Raw genomic sequence first — 14,043 nt, 5'->3', positions numbered from 1 at the left:
TGATTCCATATGGTCTAGTGCTGTGTTCTGTATGGTGAGGACATTTCTAAATTGAGGGGAAAGCAAAAAGTTAGATATAAGCTCATTTGACCCCATAAAGGATTTGAAAAACTTTTAGTGTCAGCCGCAAATCTGTTTGAGATGCTCAGCTTTTTAGAGAATCAATTCTAGCAAGGGGTTAGAAAGAAAGAAAGAAAGAAAGGAAGGAAGGAAGGAAGAAAGAAAGAAAGAAAGAAAGAAAGAAAGAAAGAAAGAAAGAAAGAAAGAAAGAAAGAAAGAAAGCAAGCAAGCAAGCAGGCAGGCAGGCAGGAAGGAAGAAGATAAAAGCAAAATGTGAAATAAAATATTGCCATTATTAATTTCAGACTGGCCAAGTCACTGACAAAATTGCCCAAGTATTTGAAGAGTCTTAATGTGACCAGTAAAATGATGTAGCTCTGAAAGACAGTATCATACCGTATGAATTTAGTTTGCTTTCTTCAGGGGGTGAGGTGTCTGAATATTGCTGTTCAGGGCTCTAGAAAAAAGTAAACATACTTAAACCTGAATGGGAGAGATTATTCACCTCACCTACGTAAATAGTTTACTTGATAGAATAGATTTTTTATCTTTTCACTAAACACACAATTAGTTACTATGTCTTCTGTTTTGCATGTTTTCTTCAGTAGTTGGTTATCAGCACATGAAAAAACAAATGGTATTCTATTCTATTTATTTGTAATACATGTTCAAAATAACACACCAGAACACCCCTGAACATATTTAAGAAAAAATACCATATGTCATATAAACAAGGAGGAAGAGCTTAGATTTTTCTTCCTTGGGAGGAGTGGAAGCTTATGTAATATGTTTTTGAAATTATGTAACATCAGCTACCACCTAATCTGGTTTTCTTAGTACCTACTCTGCTTCGAGCATTTAGTATATTTTGTATTTTATTTTTCTGTCTTTTCCTCTTATTTACTGTGTCTTTATTACATATATATTTTATCCTATAATTATGAGTTTACATGTGTGCCTATAAGCTGTGGCCACTATATTTTTAATAAGTCAAATTAATAAATAAAATGTGATTCTTACTTTTGCTGACTCTTCTGATCTTGTTTTCTGCAATCACAACTTTTGTTATTACTAATATTAATAATAATAACTGCTTTCTCTCTCACTGCAAGAAAGCAATACTAATAGGAATGTTGTATCATATTTTCAAAAATTCAGAAACATGGTTGAAATAAGTGAACAATTCAAATGTAATCTTGATGAACAGTTCCTTAAAGTCTAAAAGCTCTTTGGAAATAAGAATGAATTATATGTCAATTTAGAAGCAATTATTGTCAGTTTTTTTATCTTACAGAATTTTTGAATATAAACCCAAATCCTCTTTGTTTGCTGTTATGAAGACATAGATTTTATCTTCATGCATAAGGAATATGGCAATAATATACTATATGTGTAACTCATTGCACATTATTAATCTCTGCTCAAATCTACCCTTTTCCATGTAATCTTTCCACTTTAAAATCTCATTATTCATGTATATAACTCTAGCAATTCATTTACATAGCTAGAGTAATAGCCTAGCCTCTATGCTTGCAACACTGTAGATTTCATTAGAACTTAGGGCTAGGAGCATGAAGAGTCTTTCACACCTCTGATATTTATATCTTTCTTAACACAGCTCCTATGAATTTATTTTATGATTTCTTTTTTTTTTAATGTTTATTTATTATTGTGAAAGAGAGACAGAGTGTGTGAGCAGGGGAGGGCAGAGAGAGGGAGGCACAGAATCTGAAGTAGGTTCCAGGATCTGTGCAGTCAGCACTGAGCCCGATGTGGGGCTCACGAACCTTGAGATCACAACCTGAGCCAAAGTCTGATGCCACTTAACCGACTGAACCACCCTGGAGCCCCTAATTTTTTAATGTAGAACCATCCCTTTTTTCTAAATTATTGGAGTACTTTTAGGACTTTACTTTTTATTTTTTATTTTTTTTGGTTCTTCCTCTATCTCTCATCAGAGACAGTGACTAATATTTCCTTAACAGCTAAGCAACTCCTTACCCTGGAGCTAATTAATCTGAGCTACATATATGGAGATATTTATCTGACAAATGAGAGAGTTTCCACCAACAGAGCAGCCTCCCCTCTGTTTCATCAAAAATACTGCCAGTTGGGCAGAAGGGGGTGGTGAGCAATGGAACAACTGAAATAGTTGGCAAGAAACATTGGCTGCTGGTGGAGGAGCCCAAGGTTAAATCCTCAGGTGCCTTCAGCCAGACAAAAGCTGAAGGGGAGAGAAGTTGTGACAACTGAATCCTTCATGCCAGTTATTATTTTTGTAGCTACCCTCAAACCATGAGTATATAAATAATTCATGTGTATCAAATCTATATTTTAAATCATATACAAAAATCCTCCCTCATAATTTAAATGCTCCTGCAATGTCAACCTTCATATGCATAAATATTATCTTAGTAAGCTTCCACAGCACAGTAAACTGCATTTAATAGTATGTTTTCCTGGGGACACCTGGGTGGCTCAGTTGATTAAGCTTCTGACTCTTGGTTTCAATTCAGGTCATGATCTCACGGTTCGTGAGTTTGAGCCCCATGTAGGGCTCTATGCTGATGGCATGGAGCCTATTTAGGATTCTCTCCCTCCCTCTCTCTGCCCCTCTTCCACTTGCACACGTGCTCTCTCTCTCTCTCTCAAAATAAATAAATAAACATTTAAAAAACTTAAAAATAGTATGTTTTCTATTAGTTTCCATTTTATTTCTCATTTTATTTATTTGTTTTGATAGAGAAAGCACAAGAGATCATGATCTGAGCCAAAACCAAGAGTAGGAAGCTTCACTGACTGAACCACCCAGGCATCCTGTTAGTTTCCATTTTTAAAAATGGAACCTGTTCATCAGTTTTGTGAAACCTATAATCTAAAGTGTGTATATAAGAGGATATAGACTTTAAGAGAATTGATTTATGGCTCAGACATGAGGAGGTCTCAGCAGTCAGCCAAATGTACAATGGATGGCAGCTTTGAGGCCGCCAGTGGTAAAGGAGTTTGTCACAGGACAATACTGAAAGTGGCCACACACAGACACACAGAATACTAGCATCTGAATATTTACCCTCTAGGCAAGATGAATCTGAGGCGTTTTCTTTGGAATATTTAAAGTGCAGATGGTCTTAGTAGAGATTGGCTCAGGACTGAAAATAGGACTCAATTGACAGTCAGCCTTGAAGTTTGTCAAGCACTCAGACTTCCTTGCCCATCCCACAGGCTGAATTCTAACAGCCAGGCAGGCATTTAGCACTTAGCCAGAGTTTCAAACATTTCTCTTCAGAGGAATTTAATAGGAACGAAGAAAAGTTCTCCACATCTCTGGCTGTATCTACCTAAATGGAACCTTGTTTGTCACAATGCTTCACTCAGGTACCTTATCCCCTTCTTAATGTCTCACATTTAAATACAAGGAAAACTAAGAATAACCATTATTTGAGGAGAGCTTTTAACTCAAGAGAGAGCTTAAATAATAAAGTAATAAATGAAGTAATGAAGGGAAGTTGAGTGAGAAAGATATTCCTTCCACAAACAAGAACAAGTTGCTATGTGTATTAGTTTTCTATTGCTGTGTAATAAATTACCACAAACCTTCATTTTAAAACAACGCAAATTTATTATCTTACAGCACCTCTACTTAGGCTCTTGCAAGGCACCAGTCAGATGTAGCCCAGGTTGGGGTTCTCATTTGAAGCTCAGACTCCACTTCCCAGCTAACTGGTTGGTGAAGGAATTCACTGCCCTTGTGGTTATAGGACAGAAATCCCTGATTCTTTTACTAGCCATAGACCAGGAACTACTCTCATTTCCTAGAGAGCACCCAACAGTTCCTTGCCAGGTGGCCTCCTTAACCTGTTTATAAAATGAATATTACTTACCTCTAGACCAGCAGGAATACAGCTCAGTGACTGCTTCTACCACCGACCAACGGACTCTCTTTGAAGGACTCAACTGATTACCTCAAGCCTACCCACTACAATTTGCCTTTTAATTAAGTCAAAGTCTACTGATCAATAACTTAATTACTTATACAAAATCTTTCCTTTCATGAAATCTTGACTACAGTCAAGAAAACAATATACCATCATAATCATAGTTTCCTCCTCCATTCACGAGGATTTAATTATTTAAGGTGTATACATGAGAAACCAAGAATTTTGGAGGCCATCTTAGAAATCTGCCCATCATTCCTTGGAAAAGAAAAATATCAGAAACCAACAAATAACTCTTTATAACATAAAATATAATTGCTGAAAAAATTGCTCTAAAAATATTGAAAGACAATATTAAGGAAATAGTGCAGAAAGTGAGAGAAAGAGAAAGAACAAGGAAAACTATGAGCAGAAATTAAGAAAATTAGAGATATTATGTAGAAAATTTAATATTCAACAAATTAGAGTTCTATGGAGAATTAAACAATTCAAAGGAAGAGAGTATTAAAGAAAGAAATCAAGGGAATTTCTTTGAAATAAAGAATATATATTTCTAATTGAAAAAACCTTCTAGTACCCAGCAAAAACAATAAAAACAGATCCATACTAGAGCACACATTATAAGATTTTAGTATAGGAAATAGAAAATTCTAAAGTCTGGAGATTTAAAAGAAACAAGTCATGAACAAAGGAGCAAGACTGATATTTCTCACAAGGAGCACTAAATGTTAAATGGCATTGGAGGTGCGCCGTGGTGGCTCAGTCGGTTAAGCATCTGACTTTGGCTCTGGCCATGATCTCATGGTTCATGAGTTCTAGCCCTGCCTGGGGCTCTGTGCTGACAGCTCAGAGCCTGGAATCTGGAGCCTGCTTCAGATTCTGTGTCTCCCTCTTTCCCTGCCCCACCCCTGCTTGCTCTCTCTCTCTCTCAAAAAGTAAATAAACATTTTAAAACATAATGAAAATAAATGACATTGGAGCAAGTGCTTTAATATTCTGAGGGAAAACGCTTTTCAAATGAAAACTCTACCCAGCCAAACCCTCATCACATGTGAGATACAAGAACACCAGGCATTGTCACATGTGTCAAATTTCCACACATTTGCCTCCCATGACACCTTTCTTTCTTGAGACGTCCCAAAACACGTTCTTCAGCAAATTCACGAGTAAATCAAGAAGAGAAAGACAGGATTCAGGAAATATTGGATCAAATCAAGAAGACAGTAAAGAGAGACCTCAGTGTGACAGCTTTGGAACTGCTGGAAACAATCCAGATTATGGGGAATGAATGTAAAGCTACAAAGGGAAAGGTATAAATTAAAGATATTGAGACAGCAACCTGGGCATCTGGGAAGTAGGGCGATTATTGTACAATACAGAAACCTCCCAAGTGAGGGTTTGCCACATGGGGCCACATGGTGACTCTAGTGAAGCTGTATTTGCAGAAACATTGACAAAAGCAATGATCGTTGACTTAATTTCAGTGTTTAAAGGGATACAGTTGAGAGAAATGGAGGCATGGTGGGGACGTTTAAAAAGCCCAATATTCCTTTTTATTGTAGAAATTCGAAAGGTAGTTTCTAAAAGTCATCAATCCAAAAATTCTTCCTAGAAACATATAGTTTGGAAAAATATCAGAAGAAACTGCTGAATTAAACCTTTGCCTCTACAAAAAGGAGGAGGATGGGAACTGCTCGTTCTCATTATTAGCTTTCTGTTACTGTTGGATTTGTTCTAACAATGTGCTGTTACATTTTTTAACTTTTTGACCATATAAAAACATCTGTAGTTGTTTTTTTGGCCATAATTGAGTTTCAGATATTTTTTAGGGAAAAAAAAACCACTATAGCAATGTTGTATTAAGCACAGAAAACTAAGCTTTTAACATGTATGTATAACTTTAGCCTCATGTAGCATTTACCTTCCCCAACAACTAATAATTTGAAACTTCTTGATTTTGGGGGGTGATAATTATAGTCTGCAAATATTTTTATTAACTATATTAAATAATGCCTACATTCGTGGCACGTGGGAGGCACTAAAGCATTTTCATTTTTATGTTGTTAGTTGTCCTTCCAATAATCCTGTGATAAAGGCAGAGTAAATACTCATTAAATATTCATAATAATTATTCATATTAAATATTCATTCTGTTTTATAGGTTAAAAAATTGAGGTTCATAGAGTTAAGTCCATACTCAGAATAATGTTTTTTCTTAGAAACAATATTCCAACATTAGTATAGTGTATCGCTCATCCCATCGCACTGGTTCCTGTATGTTAGGATATAATACTTTTTTTTTTACTTTGTAATTTCCTGACCCAGTCCCATTTTGATAGTCATGGTATTTTGTGTATCTAAGTGACATTTTTTATTTTAAATATAGCACTATGCATATCCACCCAGTGTCATTGTGAAAGGTGATTTCCTTGTTTTCATATAATTGTAGGTAGAAAATAGGTTTTTAAATATACATATATACTAATAATGCATTTACAATTTTACTTCAACTTTTCCAAAACAAAGGGCACGAATCTGTATTTATTCTACAGAGTTATACTCCATGACTCTCAAAAGAAATGTAAACACCAAAAGGATCCACATATGAAAATCAAGAAAATAGGAGCCGAGTGTTAGCTAATTGGACATTCCTTCAGTCCTTCCCTGCTTCATTTCAGGAAACAACCATACCTCTCATTCTGTCCTTAGGACATTACAAGAAACTCATACTGGGACGTGGTGGTTCTGCCCTTAGAAAACTACCAGATATGAGATTTCCTTTGGAGTCATTTTATCTTGTTAAGTGAACCCAGACAGAAGTTAAGAAATGAGGGAGATGAAAAGTAGATTCCAGTAGTGGAGAGAAAAGATTACGATTCCAGCAGAAAGGAAAAGTAGTTCACTCCTTCTCAGGCAAAATCAGTGAGGGTTTGGGATGGTCATAAAAGCATCCTAGCATTGCACAGGCAGCCAAACAGCAAGTATACAGTCATTCCAAGATGGATCCCAGAAGAACAATTGCATCTATCGCATGAGAACTTTAGGAAGCATAAACACCAGTCAGATCTGTACAGGAAGCTCCCCCACATCCTTAGACCCTGCAAACTACTTTTTCAGATACAAAATACATATATATCCAAAATTTGGCATCATAGATGAAGTTGGCTTGCCAATTTCATAAAGAACAGATGAATTAATGTTGTTTTACTTTAATTAAATGTATTTAATATAACTCTGGCAATAATTCCTGTCCAATGTCTCAGCTATTTCCACTAGTGCTAAGAAAAAGAAGATATACCAACACCATATTCTATATAGATGGTCACTTAGAAAATAGTTACAAACAACAACAGCAAACTACAATGCAAGAAATCCTGCTTAGAAAACTTTGTTCATCTGTCTTTTTAACAAACATTTATTGAGTACTGACTTTTGCCAAACAAAAGTGCTCAGTAAGGCCTGGGTTTTGGTGTTTCATGCAATGTTGTGGCCAGGAGACTGGGAACTGACATGAAGACACTTGAATTACTTTTAGCAGAAGAGAAATGGAGCCATAGAACATTAAAGATGAATTCAGGAGGATCCGAGACCATGGAGAACTTGCCTGCTCTCCACACTATTCTACAAGGAGAGGTTGCTATGGCAACAGACTATGAAGCCTTTCTCAAAATCCCACGGTGTAGGAAGCAAGGCCTGTTCCAGCAAACTCACATGTCATCCTATCCTGCCCATCCATGTCATTATGTCACATATCTCTAGTCCTCTGAGATAGTAGATGTCAGAGAAAAGGTGTGGATGAAGCTTATTGGCTAAGAGATAAAAAATGATAGAATAAAAGTATCCCTCTCCATGAAAGTTGTCAACCAAAGGACTGAGAAAGACCTCAACCCCAACAATGCTATCACTGAGCAAGAAGAGAGGCATGGGCGGCCTTTCCATGATTCCATGGGACAGATCACCCTCAAGGCTGTCCTGAACATCACCTGCAAGAAGTGTGTCAATAAAGGCTACTTTGTGAAGGATTGGCTTATGCAATCAGGAGGGAACAAATATTCCCTGATACCTGATGAGAAAGAGGAAAAGGAAGAGGCAAAGTCAGCAGAATTTGAGAAGTCCAGCAATTGGAGAACAGTGATTGGCCCCTTCCTGTTCAGTCGGTCCTGGGCCGATTGGTGAGTGATCTCTGCGGCATCCAACACAGGGGCAGGGGGAGAGCAGCAGTACGAGGGAGAACATGATAAGATGGTGCTTACTTTTTCAATTCCCTTAACATTATTCTACTGTGCTCCAAGTGACAGACAGAAAAACATTGTTTGCAATTCCTGAACTTGTATGTGACACTCTGCCAGATCATTGAGCCAGATAGCTCAAGCCAAGATCATTGCTTTACTTTATGTTTACTACTGTGCGTATCCCTTGGTTTCACTTCAGGTCTCTGCTTACAATCCTGGCACTACATAGAAAAAAAAAAGTGGAGGGGCATAATTCTTTCCCTCAACAAGTCATTTAGTGAAGAAAGGATCATAAATTTAAAAAACAATGCAGTTAGATAAATTGTGAAAGAAGGTGGTATTTGGTGGAACAGGGCAGGGCTTCTGTTTTAAGTTAGGACCATGGAAGTCATCCTAGTGGAACTTGCCTTGAATTGAATTTTGAAAGTCAAGTAAAAGCTTGTTCCAAATTGACTAGAAAAAAACCAGAATGAATAACTTGTTAGAATTATGGTTAGTGCACATAACAAAGAGTCAATAAGCATAGCTTAAACCCTATACTTTTCCCCTCATAATAAACACTCCTTAGTGGGAACTTTGAGGCTGGTGCAGCTGCTCGAGGAGTTGATGAAGAATTCAAGTTCTGTTTAGCTTCTTTCTCCACCAGTCTCAGTGGGTAGTTTTTTTTCTCTTGGGCACAAGATAGCTGTTGTAACTCCAAGCATCATGTATGCAAGTTAATCCAAAAGAAGGGGAGAAAGGTGAATGTGTCTGTTTTTGTTAGAATGACACTAGCATTTCCAAAAGTCCTACCCAGTAGACTTTAGCTGTTTTTTTATGGGCCAAAATCTGATCACAGGGCCATCCCTAAAGGTAGAGGAGTCTAGGAAGGTAAGTATTTTTAACTTGGCTCATTGACTCCCCAAATAAAAATGAGGTTATGCTAGTAACAAGGAGAAAATAGAAGTGATATAGAAAACTACCAGCAGGATTTATGCTTTTGAGATGATAAAGTAGTTGTAATTTTCCCTATTCTACCTACCAGGTAAAACCAAAAGCCTTGGACATTATATAAAGCATGTGTGTTTTCTTACCAAAATGGAATCAAAGGAGAAATCAACAAAAGAAAGATCAAAAGAAAATATTAAAACATTTGAAAATTCTAGAAAACTAAATTAATATTCTTCAATTCCCATTTTATTTTTAATTTATTTATCAAGGAGAAAAGTCTCCACACTAGAAAACTGGAAAAAAAAATATTAACATTAAGGAACTAAATCCCAAGATACATGAAAAGATTGTAAGGATATTTACAGTAGGTACTTAACTGTCCCAGAGTATAACTGATAAGTGTATGTATGTATGGATACCCTTCATATTGTACTATTACCTTGTGCTTACATATTTTTATCTGCTCAGTTGTTTATAAGTTCTCTGGAAGAAGAGCTCTATGGAGAAATCTTGTCTCTTTCTTCTTCATTATAAATACTTTGAACACAGTGGTCACTCAAAAATTATAATTGAGTTGAATAATGGATTAATTAATTAATTCATTGATCATTTAAATGAATTAGTTTCTAGTCATAAATAATTCATTTATGAATAAACCAATTCAAGTTGATGAGCCATGTTTCATAAATTATTTTACTCTTCATGAATATCTTTTCAGAAAGGACACATATGTGAAATGGATGAAAAATAAAAATCAAGCAAAAGAAGCCAACAAATGTGCCAAACACATGAATTTACAATTAAACTTAAAGCTTTCTGACAGTAGGGTCAGACATATGCACACATGGTCAATCAAACACATTTTGTTATTTAAAAAAAGGATAATACTGTCCTGAGATTTTCTATGAGAAAATTAAATGGTAACTGCCAAATGAAAGTGTATATTCCAGATATGATGATGGAATCATATGGTTAGATGACACAGAGGGACAGTGTTGTAGGCTCTGCTGGTCAGAGCACATGTATAATGTGGTGATCACTTTTGGCACCTCATTTAGAGATATATATTAATAAATTCTAGTGTGCTTTAGAGGAATGTGAGCTAAATGGTAATAGGTCTTTAACTGTATCATTCAAGCAATGGTTGAGAGAATTAGTGAAAAGAAGAGAAATCTGTGGGAAAGCATACAAATTGTCTAAATACTTGAAGGGCACTCATGTAAATGAGGGAGAAAACTCTAGAGGAGATTAACTCATAATTACATAGTAAAAGGAGACACATCATCAGATTCAATAGCACTAAGACTTCTGAATGGCTGTAACATCTCCAAATCAGGCATGCTTCCCCTGAGAAGTGACCAGGTAAGCATTAGCCAAGGATGTTAACAGGGAGATTCCTAGAGAAGTAGGAGATTGAGTCAGGTTACTTCTGAAGGCCATTTCAACATGCAGATTCGATAACTCTATGAGTTTATGGTACAAATTACTGGTAGATTTAATCAATTCTACTGATTTTACTCAATTCTATTTGCCAAAGATAACTTCTATTTGACCTAAGTGATTTTACTCAATTCTATTTGTCAAAGATAACTTCTATTTGACCTAAATTAAGACTAAAATCTGTAACTTTTTAACTGAAGACAATTAATTAGGTCACCCAAAATTCAAACCTAAGGCTTGGATTTCATAAAAAACAGTTTCATATAACTCAACAATTAAGGCTTGTATTCAAGTGTGGTCATGTTTCTTATCTAAGACTTATTGGTAGTGATGGCTCTAGTACATAATTCTTCCCTATTTTTGTTTAAGAAGGTATAATTCTCATTGATAACATGTTTTAGGCAGAGTGTATTAATACAAAAATGTATATCTGCATCTACAAAGACAGTTCATTTTTAGAAGCATAAAAACGGGGGCTCCTGGGTGGCTCAGTCGGGTAAGTGTCCAACTCCTGATTTTAGCTAAGGTTATAATCTCACTGTTGGTGAAACTGAGCCCTGCATTGGGCTCTATGTTGACAGTGCAGACCCTGCTTAGGACTCTCTCTCTCCCTTTTTCTGCTCCTCCTCTGCTCATGTTGTGTGAACACTCACACACACTCTCTCTCTCAAAATAAATAAACAAACATTTAAAACAAACATTAATTTGGGTGCCTACATGGCTGAGTTGGTTAAGCGTCCAGGCTCAAGGTATGATCTCACAGTTCACAAGTACAAGCCCCACCGTGGGCTTTGTGCTGACAGCAGGGAGCCTGGAGACTACTTCAGACTCTTGTCTCCCTCTCTCTCTGCCCTTCTCCCATCACTCGGTCTCTCTCTCTCTCTTTCTCTCCCAAAAATAAACATTTAAAAATTTTTTAAATAAAAAAGTAAATAAATTTAAAACCATAAATTGATAATGATATATAAACGTGTTAAAATAGAAGGTGTGTCTCTTCAAACAATTCTTGGAAGAATTTATATGACAAATTATAAAATAAAAGATCACCATTTTTATACAGCTTATGCTCTACAGCCAGAAAGTACTTGCCTTCATTTTAAAAATTAGGTGTTTTGCAAAAAGTAATCATACTTGTAATTATGAATAGCAATATAAGCTGAAGTATTAACAATATCAGTAACAACAACAGCAGAAAATGTGAGTCCCAAACATTCAGGACTCAGTACCTGGCACCTTACAGGGCAACTATAAATGCTATGTAAACACTGGTAAAAATAAATGACAGGAAATCTCACACTCAAGAATTGTGTGCCAACGTAGCATAGAGTTGCAGTTTTCACTCCATTAAGTCTGATTTCCACATGGGGCATCTGGAATAACCAAGTTAAAAGACCAGAGCCTCTGGGTGAATACTACAACTCAGGCCCAATGCACAATGTGTAGCTTCAGGAGCTATCTCTTTTCTTAACATTTTTAAAGACAGAAACACTCAGGAAAAAAAAATGACTGAAGTAGGTGGTATTTAACTTCAAGAAAATCATGATTCTTGACATTTTTGTTACTAAGAGACTCTGAAACATGAGGAATCATTCTCTGGTAAAGGAGTTATGTCCCATTATGAAGCCCTAGAGATAAATTCTCAAGGTTCTCCAAACTTTGTGAGGTATTTTGGGAAATACATGAGTGAACCCATATTTTCTCTTACATCTTCAAAGAACAGAAAAAAATGCCTAATGAATTCTTTTTTGATGCTTAAGCCAAAGATTTAAGAAATACATGAGAAAAGCAGTATGTGTTCATGAAACCATTTTAAAAGAAAGGATTCCCTGAGGGAGCACCTGGGTGGCTCAATCAGTTGAGTGTCTGACTTCACCTCAGATCATGATCTTGCGGTCTGTTGAGTTTGAGTCCTGCGTAGGGCTCTGTGCTGACAGCTCAGAGCCTGGAGCCTGCTTTAGATTCTGTGTCTCCCTCTCTCTCTGCCCCTCCTCCCCTCACTCTCTGTCTCTGTCTCTGTCTCTCTCTTTCAAAATAAACACTAAAAATAAAAAAAAAGGAATGAAAGATTTCCTGAGAATGTAACTGCAGAATGTCTTCCAACCACTTTCCTAAAAAAAAAAAAATTACTTCATGCATTGCTGGCAAATCGATTACATAAAAATCGAGGGAGTCAAAAAGAAATTCCTTATTGCTTTTGATAAAACTCACTAAAAGTATTGAACTTAGAGACAAGGCACTTTAAAACTCAAGGCAATCTTTCTTGCTGAGAAAAGCCTACTTTGTAGGGGAAGAAATACAGTATTATTATCTAGTACCAACCATCTGGCAACTTTGGGAAAAGATACTTAATAGCCCTGTGACCAGGGCTACTCAGCTACAAGTAATCATAATGATTGCTTCTACTGAGCTTGTCCTTGCTGTATTGGATGCTCTACTCAGCTTTCTTTTCTGGTCTGGTGAAGCTGGGCGTATTATTTAACTCCAATCTTCAATTTCTCACTGAAGCAAAGTTAATGATAGTTGCGTACTTATAAAGATTAAATGGAATAACGGGATAAGGTATTTAGCACTTAGCATACACAGTGTCAGGTATAGAACAACCAATTTAGAAATGTTTGCTTACTATTATTACCCCTTGAATCATAGCCTAGAAGTGGGTATTATTTAAAGATGGCCATCACAGTAAGGTAATGGAAGAGATTAGATGCCATAAATTTTATAAACTGGCCAACATGTTTTGTTTGGCAGGCCATATCATATTCAGCCCACAGAATATTTTCATTTTTAAGGTTTGAATTATCTCTCAGTGTATAAAAATAGATTTCACAAAGCAATCTCAAGCTCCATCTTTCATTAGAAATGTAAAATATCTGTTTATTTTTGGCCTACCTACCCACATGACAGCCATGAGGATAAACTTGGGGTTGTAATTTTTAACAAAGGTTCTCGTCTTCCATGGCTCCCACTTTTACTGTTTTCTCCATGATAATAAGAACAAAATAAATATAATTCATCATGGTGCTTGCAAATTTGTTAACCACTATTATTGTTTTTCTTAGAATTTTTTCCATAGAGTTTGGAAAACTGTGGTGCCCTCCTTTTGATTTAAGTACACAGACTTACTCCTTTTGTCTGAACTACTGACGGAAGTGAAATAAAAGTTGTTTTTCAAGTGTGTGCCATTGGTTGGAATGCATATTATGTCACCCTTTTCTGGAATGTTCCCTTTATAAACATAAAATAATAAGTAAAGCATACATATGTACATATATATTTGAACTAATGGGAAGCTGTACTTAATGATTCCTAAATAGAAAATGCTAATGAGTCTCAAAATTCCATCCAAATGTATTCAACTTAGATAAATATTCTAAGTAAATTTGCATGTGTGTTTATTGAGACATAATAGGCAGGTATTAAGGAGCGCACTTGTGACAGACACTGGG

The 14,043-nt window shown here is 36.1% G+C and overlaps 1 pseudogene; it reads left to right on the top strand.

The window, feature by feature from the left end:
• Window positions 1-7,562: 7,562 nt before the first annotated feature.
• Window positions 7,563-8,886, top strand: LOC144236833 (zinc finger CCHC domain-containing protein 17 pseudogene; annotated as a pseudogene).
• The last annotated feature ends 5,157 nt before the right edge of the window (window positions 8,887-14,043 follow it).

This window comes from Crocuta crocuta, unplaced genomic scaffold (genome assembly GCF_008692635.1).
Source record: "Crocuta crocuta isolate KB4526 unplaced genomic scaffold, BGI_CrCroc_1.0 scaffold270, whole genome shotgun sequence".
Taxonomy (NCBI): Eukaryota; Metazoa; Chordata; class Mammalia; order Carnivora; family Hyaenidae; genus Crocuta; species Crocuta crocuta.
This window is presented reverse-complemented; position numbering and strand designations above follow the sequence as displayed.